Source organism: Bos grunniens, chromosome 1 (assembly GCF_055505025.1).
Source record: "Bos grunniens cultivar Pamir isolate PY7600 chromosome 1, Bosgru_T2T1.0, whole genome shotgun sequence".
Taxonomy (NCBI): domain Eukaryota; kingdom Metazoa; phylum Chordata; class Mammalia; order Artiodactyla; family Bovidae; genus Bos; species Bos grunniens.
Genome location: NC_141165.1, coordinates 44,653,926 through 44,660,426, shown reverse-complemented (window position 1 = coordinate 44,660,426; position 6,501 = coordinate 44,653,926). Strand labels below are relative to the sequence as shown.

Genomic DNA, 6,501 nt, shown 5'->3' with positions numbered 1-6,501 from the left:
ACAGACTGGCTCCAAATAGGAAAAGAGTACGTCAAGGCTGTATATTGTCACCCTGCTTTTTTAACTTCTATGCAGAGTACATCATGAGAAACGCTGGGCTGGAAGAAGCACAAGCTGGAATCAAGATTGCCGGGAGAAATATCAATAACCTCAGATATGCAGATGACACCACCCTTGTGGCAGAAAGCGAAGAGGAACTCAAAAGCCTCTTGATGAAAGTGAAAGTGGAGAGTGAAAAAGTTGGCTTAAAGCTCAACATTCAGAAAACAAAGATTATGGCATCTGCTCCCATCACTTCATGGCAAATCGATGGGGAAACAGTGGAAACAGTGTCACACTTTATTTTCCTGGGCTCCAAAATCACTGCAGATGGTGACTGCAGCCATGAAATTAAAAGACGCTTACTCCTTAGAAGAAAAGTTATGACCAACCTAGATAGCATATTGAAAGCAGAGACATTACTTTGCCAACAAAGGTCCGTCTAGTCAAGGCTATGGTTTTTCCTGTGGTCATGTATGGATGTGAGAGTTGGACTGTGAAGAAGGCTGAGCACCAAAGAATTGATGCTTTTGAACTGTGATGTTGGAGAAGACTCTTGAGAGTCCTTTGGACTGCAAGGAGATCCAACCAGTCCATTCTGAAGGAGATCAGCCCTGGGATTTCTTTGGAAGGAATGATGCTAAAGCTGAAACTCCAGTACTTTGGCCACCTCATGCAAAGAGTTGACTCATTGGAAAAGACTCTGATGCTGGGAGGGATTGGGGGCAGGAGGAGAAGGGGATAACAGAGGATGAGATGGCTGGATGGCATCACTGACTTGATGGACGTGAGTCTGAGTGAAGTCCAGGAGTTGGTGATGGACAGGGAGGCCTGGCGTGCTGCGATTCATGGGGTCGCAAAGAGTCGGACACGACTGAGCGACTGAACTGAACTGAACTGAAGTTGTCTTCTGTTGCTTCCAAGTCAATAAATCTTGATATTTTAATTTTATTCAAAAATTACTGACTATAAAAGAAGTAACTGGTAAACTAGACAACACTAAAATTAACTTCTCTATCTGAAAAGTCTTTGTAAACTGGAAAAGTCTCAAACAGCAAAAATAATCCATAAAATTGATGGATTAGTGTCTAGACTATATAGAGAATTCTTTTAAATCAAAAGATAATAAGAAACCAATGCATTTATTTTTACAATAAAGTTGTATTATTTACACAAAATTTCTAAAAAGAACACAAAAGTACAGAAAGAAGTTAAATGAAAAATGGTCTCTGTTTATCATCCTAGCTTCAGTCCCATTCCCCTACGAGATATTACATTTTTAACCTTTTTTTTTCATTGTCTTGGCAGCTCTACCAAAATAAATACTGAAATATACAGCTTATATTATTAAAACTGTGTCATGATGGGGGTATACAAATGAGGCAGGACCATCCAGCCTGGCTATTGCATACACAACAGTGGTCCTCAAACTTTTTGGTTCCTGGGACCAGTTTCAAAGAAGAAAAATTTTTTATGGACCTGGGCAGGGATGGTTGAGATGATTCAAGTGCATTAGATTTATTGTGCACTTTATTTCTATTATTATTACTACATCAGCTCCACCTGAGATCATCAGGCATCAGATCACAGAGGCTGGGGACCCCTGATAAACAGTACACAGCCCATAGCACATTCCCCCGCTAAGCCTGTTGACCTGGACATTTCGGGCTTTCCCCTCAGCTGCAGGCATCCCAGTGCCCCGAGTGGCCTTTTCTTAATTCAGTCTTCAGTCTTTACCTGTGATCTTCAGATGTCCCAATGATGAGTGCACTAATTTCACCCCTTCCCATTTTCAGTGTTGCTATGGATTCAATGTCTGTGGTACACCTTTATTTTTTTATTTCCATGGAATCTAGGAAGAGAGGTAAATGAGTTTCTCCAGGCTTTCATCTGGAAGCTGTGGTAGGGAGAAACTCTCAAATGATCCCTAAATGCCAGCCCTGGGTGTACACATTCTTTCTCCCACTTATTCACTCAAACACTAATCAAGGTGTTAAGTGATTCTGCAAATGTAAATAAAGTCCCAAATCAGCTAACTTTAAGATTGTCTGAATGAGCCCGCTTGAATCACACTAACCCTTTAAATTTGAGTCTGGATGTTAGAGATGGAAGAGGTCAGCACTATGAAGACTGGAAATGATTCTATCCATTATTACTGGCTTGAGGATGGAGGGAGCCATGTGGCAAGGAATATAGGTGATCTCTAGGAGCTGAGAGGAGTCTCCAGCTTATAGCCAACGAGGAAACAGGGTCCTTAGTTCTATAATTGCAAGGAAATGAATTCTACAAACAACCTGATGAACTTGGAAACAGATTCTTCCTCGGAGCTTCCAGAGGGGAAGTCAGCCCAGTTGATCTTGATTTCAGTTTTTGAGCTTTTAACAGAAAACTGAGCCATGGCATGCTTAGGTTTCTGATCTACAGAAGTGTAAGCTAATATATGGCTGCTGTTTTAAGCCACTTTGTGGCAATGCTTTAAGCAGCAATAAAAAATGAATTTAAAAGTCCAACTTTAAATACTAACCTCAGAAATTTGAAAAGCTCCGTAAATGTTTCTGAAAGGCCTCCAAGTTTTAAGTTCTGGATAATGCATTTTACTACTTTTTATTTATGCTTGTATCCTGAAAGCAATTCTCCTGTGGAAGATTTTTTTAGTGAGGAAGCACTGTGAGACTAAATTTTGGGATTTACTATCTTTGTTCACAAGAAGAAATTTGATAGTAATCTTAGAAGCCTTGAAGGTTGAGAAAAGCTGAGAGTACTGCTTTGATGGTGAATTTTATGTCAGGTCAAGTTTTAGTCATTTATTTGAACAAAGGGGCTTCCCTGGTGGCTCAGATGGTAAAGAATCTGCCAGCAATGCAAGAGACCTGAGTTTGATTCCTGGGTCAGGAAGATCTCCTGGAGTAGAGAATGGCTACCAACTCCAGTACTCTTGCCTGGAGAACTCCATGGACAGAGGAGCCTCGTGGGCTACAGTCCATGGGTTCGCATAGAGTCAGACACAACTGAGCAACTAACACACAGAGTTGTTCAATAGCATGTGTGGGCACCAATGATACTCCAACACTGTAGTCTATTGGATGAAATTCATATAAACTAAACATCTAAGCACAATGCAGTTAATGCTATGATATTTTTCTACTCAAAGTGTGATGCACTTGGGAATATCATTTAAGTGTTGAATCTTAGATCTCACACCAAACTTATTAAATCATAATCTGCATTTTAACAAGACATTCAAGTGATTTGTAAGTACATTTAAGTTTAAAGAGCACTTTCAACAACACTACAGCCGAAATAAAAAGAGCACAGGTGTTAGTGGGGTTGACTAATTCCACCTGGAAGGTCTTGTTCCTGATCTTACAGGAGATACTTTCAGCTTTCCACTGTTCAGCATGATACAACCCATGGCTCAGATGGTAAAGAATCTGCCTGGAATGCAAGAGACTGGGGTTTGATCCCCTGGAGAAAGAAATGGCAACCCACTCCAGTATTCTTGCCTGGAGAATTCCATGGACAGAGGAGTCTGGAGAGCTACAGTCCACGAGGTTGCAAAGAATCAGACATGACTGAGTGACTAACATATACTTTTGCCATATATGGCTTTTAGTATGTTCAGGGAAGTTCCTTGTTCTGTAGAGTTTTTGTCATAAATGGATGTTAGATTTTATCAAAAGCTTCTTCTGAATCTATGGAGATGATCAAATGGTCTTTATTCTTTGTTAATGTGCTGTGTTATATTGACTGATTTGTGGATATTGAAAAATCCTTGCATTCCTGGGATAAATACTACTTGATCATGGTGTATGATCCTTTTAATGTATTGTTGGGTTAGGTCTGCTTGTATTTTGTGGAGGATTTTTGTGCCTATACTTATCAGTGATATTGGCCTATAAGTTTCATCTTTTGTAGTTTCCTTATTTGGTTTTGGTACCAGCGTGATGGTGGCCTCATAGAATGACTTTGGAAGTACTCCTTCCTTTGCAATTTTTTGAAATAGTTTCAGAAGAAGAGGTGTTAACTCTTCTCTAAAGGTTGGATAGAATTTACATGTGAAGCCATGTGGTGCCAGACTTTTGTTTGGAGTTTTATAGATTCAGTTTCAGTACTTGTAACTGGTCTGATCATATTTTCTATTTCTTTCTGCTTCCAACTTGGGAAATTGTACCTTTCTAAGAATTTATCCATTTCTTGGAAAGAGGATTGTTCATGTTATTGGCATACAGTTGGTTGTAGTTATCTCTTATCGTCCTTTGTATTTTTGTGGTGTCAGTTGTAATTTCTCCTTTATCATTTATAATTTTATTGATTTGGACCCTGTTTTTTCCTTGATGAATCTGGCTAAAGGTTTATCAATTTTGCTTTTTAAAGAATCAGCTTTTTGGTTTTGTTCATTTTGTTTTCTTCATCTCCATTGATTTCTGCTCTGATCTTTGTGATTTCTTTCCTTCTACCAACTTTGGGTTTTGTTTGTTCTTACTCTGATTGCTTTAGGTATAAGTTTAGGCTGTTTAATTGAGATATTTCTTGTGTCCTGGGGTAGGATTTTACTCCTATAAACTTCTTTCCCTCTTAGCACTGCTTTTGCTGTATACCATAGGTTTTGGATCATCATGCTTTCATTTTTTATTTGTCTCTAGGTATAAATGATACCCTGTTGGTGAGACTATAAGTTGGTATAGTCATTATGGAGAACAGCATGGAGGTTCCTTAAAAAATTGAAACTAGAACTACCATGAAGTGAAGTGAAGTGAAGTCGCTCAGTCGTGTCCAACTCTTTGTGACCCCATGGACTGTAGCCTACCAGGCTCCTCCCTCCATGGGATTCTCCAGGCAAGAGTACTGGAGTGGGTTGCCATTTCCTTCTCCAGGGGATCTTCCCGACCCAGGGATTGAACCCGGGTCTCCTGCATCCCAGGCAGACGCTTCCACTCGTGGGCATATATCTAGAGAAAACCGTAATTTGAAAAGGTACATGTTAACCCAATGTTTACTGAAGTACTATTCACAGTAGCTAAGACATGAGGTTCGTGGTGTCGCAAAGAGTCGGACACGACTGAGCAACTGAACTGACTGACATGGAAGCAACCTAGATGTCCAGCAACAGGTGAATGGATAAAGAAACTGAGTATATATATTGAAATATTACTCAGCCATAAAAATGAATGGAAATAATGTATTTGTAGTAACATGGATGGACCTAGAGATTATCATACTAAGTGAAGTAAGCCAGACAAAGACAAATATCATATGATATTGCTTATATGTGGAATCTAAAAAAGTGATACAAATACACCTATGTACAAAACAGAAAGAGACCCACAGACATAGGAAACACACTTAAGGTAACCAAAAGTTTTCCCTTTGGTAGGAACAAACAAGGACAAACAAGGAGTTTGGAATTAACATACACATACTGTTATATATAAAATAGAGCCTGGGTAGCTCAGTTGGTAGAGCATCAGACTTTTAATCTGAGGGTCCAGGGTTCAAATCCCTGTCCAGGCAACAAAAATAAATAACTAAACAAATGTACTTTAACCACCATAATGGTCACTGAATTTAAAATACCTAGCCAGCAATATATATTATATATAACTGAATGACTTTGCTGTACACCTGAAATTAACACAACATTGTAAATCAACAATACTTCAAAAAATTTTAAATAAAATTGAAAACCCAGTTGAAGTAAAAAAAAAAAAAAAGACAAATATCCCAAGAAATTACTATAATAAATCAAAATGTACTGAGGCAAAAAGATTAAATTCAGCTTCAGTCATATTTTAAAGATAATATGAAGTATAGTTTAAGGAAGAGATATTTACTGTTTCTTAGAAATTTGAATGGTATTATTGATTGCTAATAGGTTAATAACTTTTACCAGTGTATTAACTGTCAACTTTATTCATACAAAAATATTTCTTTTAATATCTCTATTGTTCTAACCATCATACAACACATTTTATCGATTACATTCTTCAAATATTTCACCTAACCTTCAGGCTAAGAAATTATTTTGAATTATCCTAAAAAAAGTGAATAGAAATTTATAGAGTGAAGAGATGAAAGGGTAAGATAGATAATGTAGGTGAGTAGTGATGGGATAGATGATCAGAAAATTAAATCAGGTAAGATTAAGTCTTGGGCATTATTTCAATATGACAAAATGGATCAATGTGAGTAGTTTACACATCACTTCTTTTCCAAAAATTATCAGGGAGTTATTGAGACAAAAACCTAGTGGAGTAAATACCTATGGAATCTGAACCATAAAATTAACTGGACTGTTATTAATTGCTTTTTCTATTGTACCTAACTCAATCTTTCTAGCACTACTCAGTTAAATCAAACCTAATTGTAGATACGTGAAACTATAATCGACTTAGAATACCACTAATCCGAAAGACTACTTTTCTACATCTGGGATAATCATAAATTTCTTAGAGAAAGATGTTC

At 37.7% G+C, this 6,501-nt stretch overlaps 1 non-coding gene across 1 annotated transcript; it reads left to right on the top strand.

Moving 5' to 3' along the window:
• The first annotated feature begins 5,477 nt into the window (after positions 1 to 5,477).
• TRNAK-UUU (transfer RNA lysine (anticodon UUU)) lies at positions 5,478 to 5,550 on the top strand. Its single transcript has one exon. It is a non-coding gene; the product is annotated as a tRNA-Lys (tRNA).
• Positions 5,551 to 6,501: the final 951 nt, after the last annotated feature.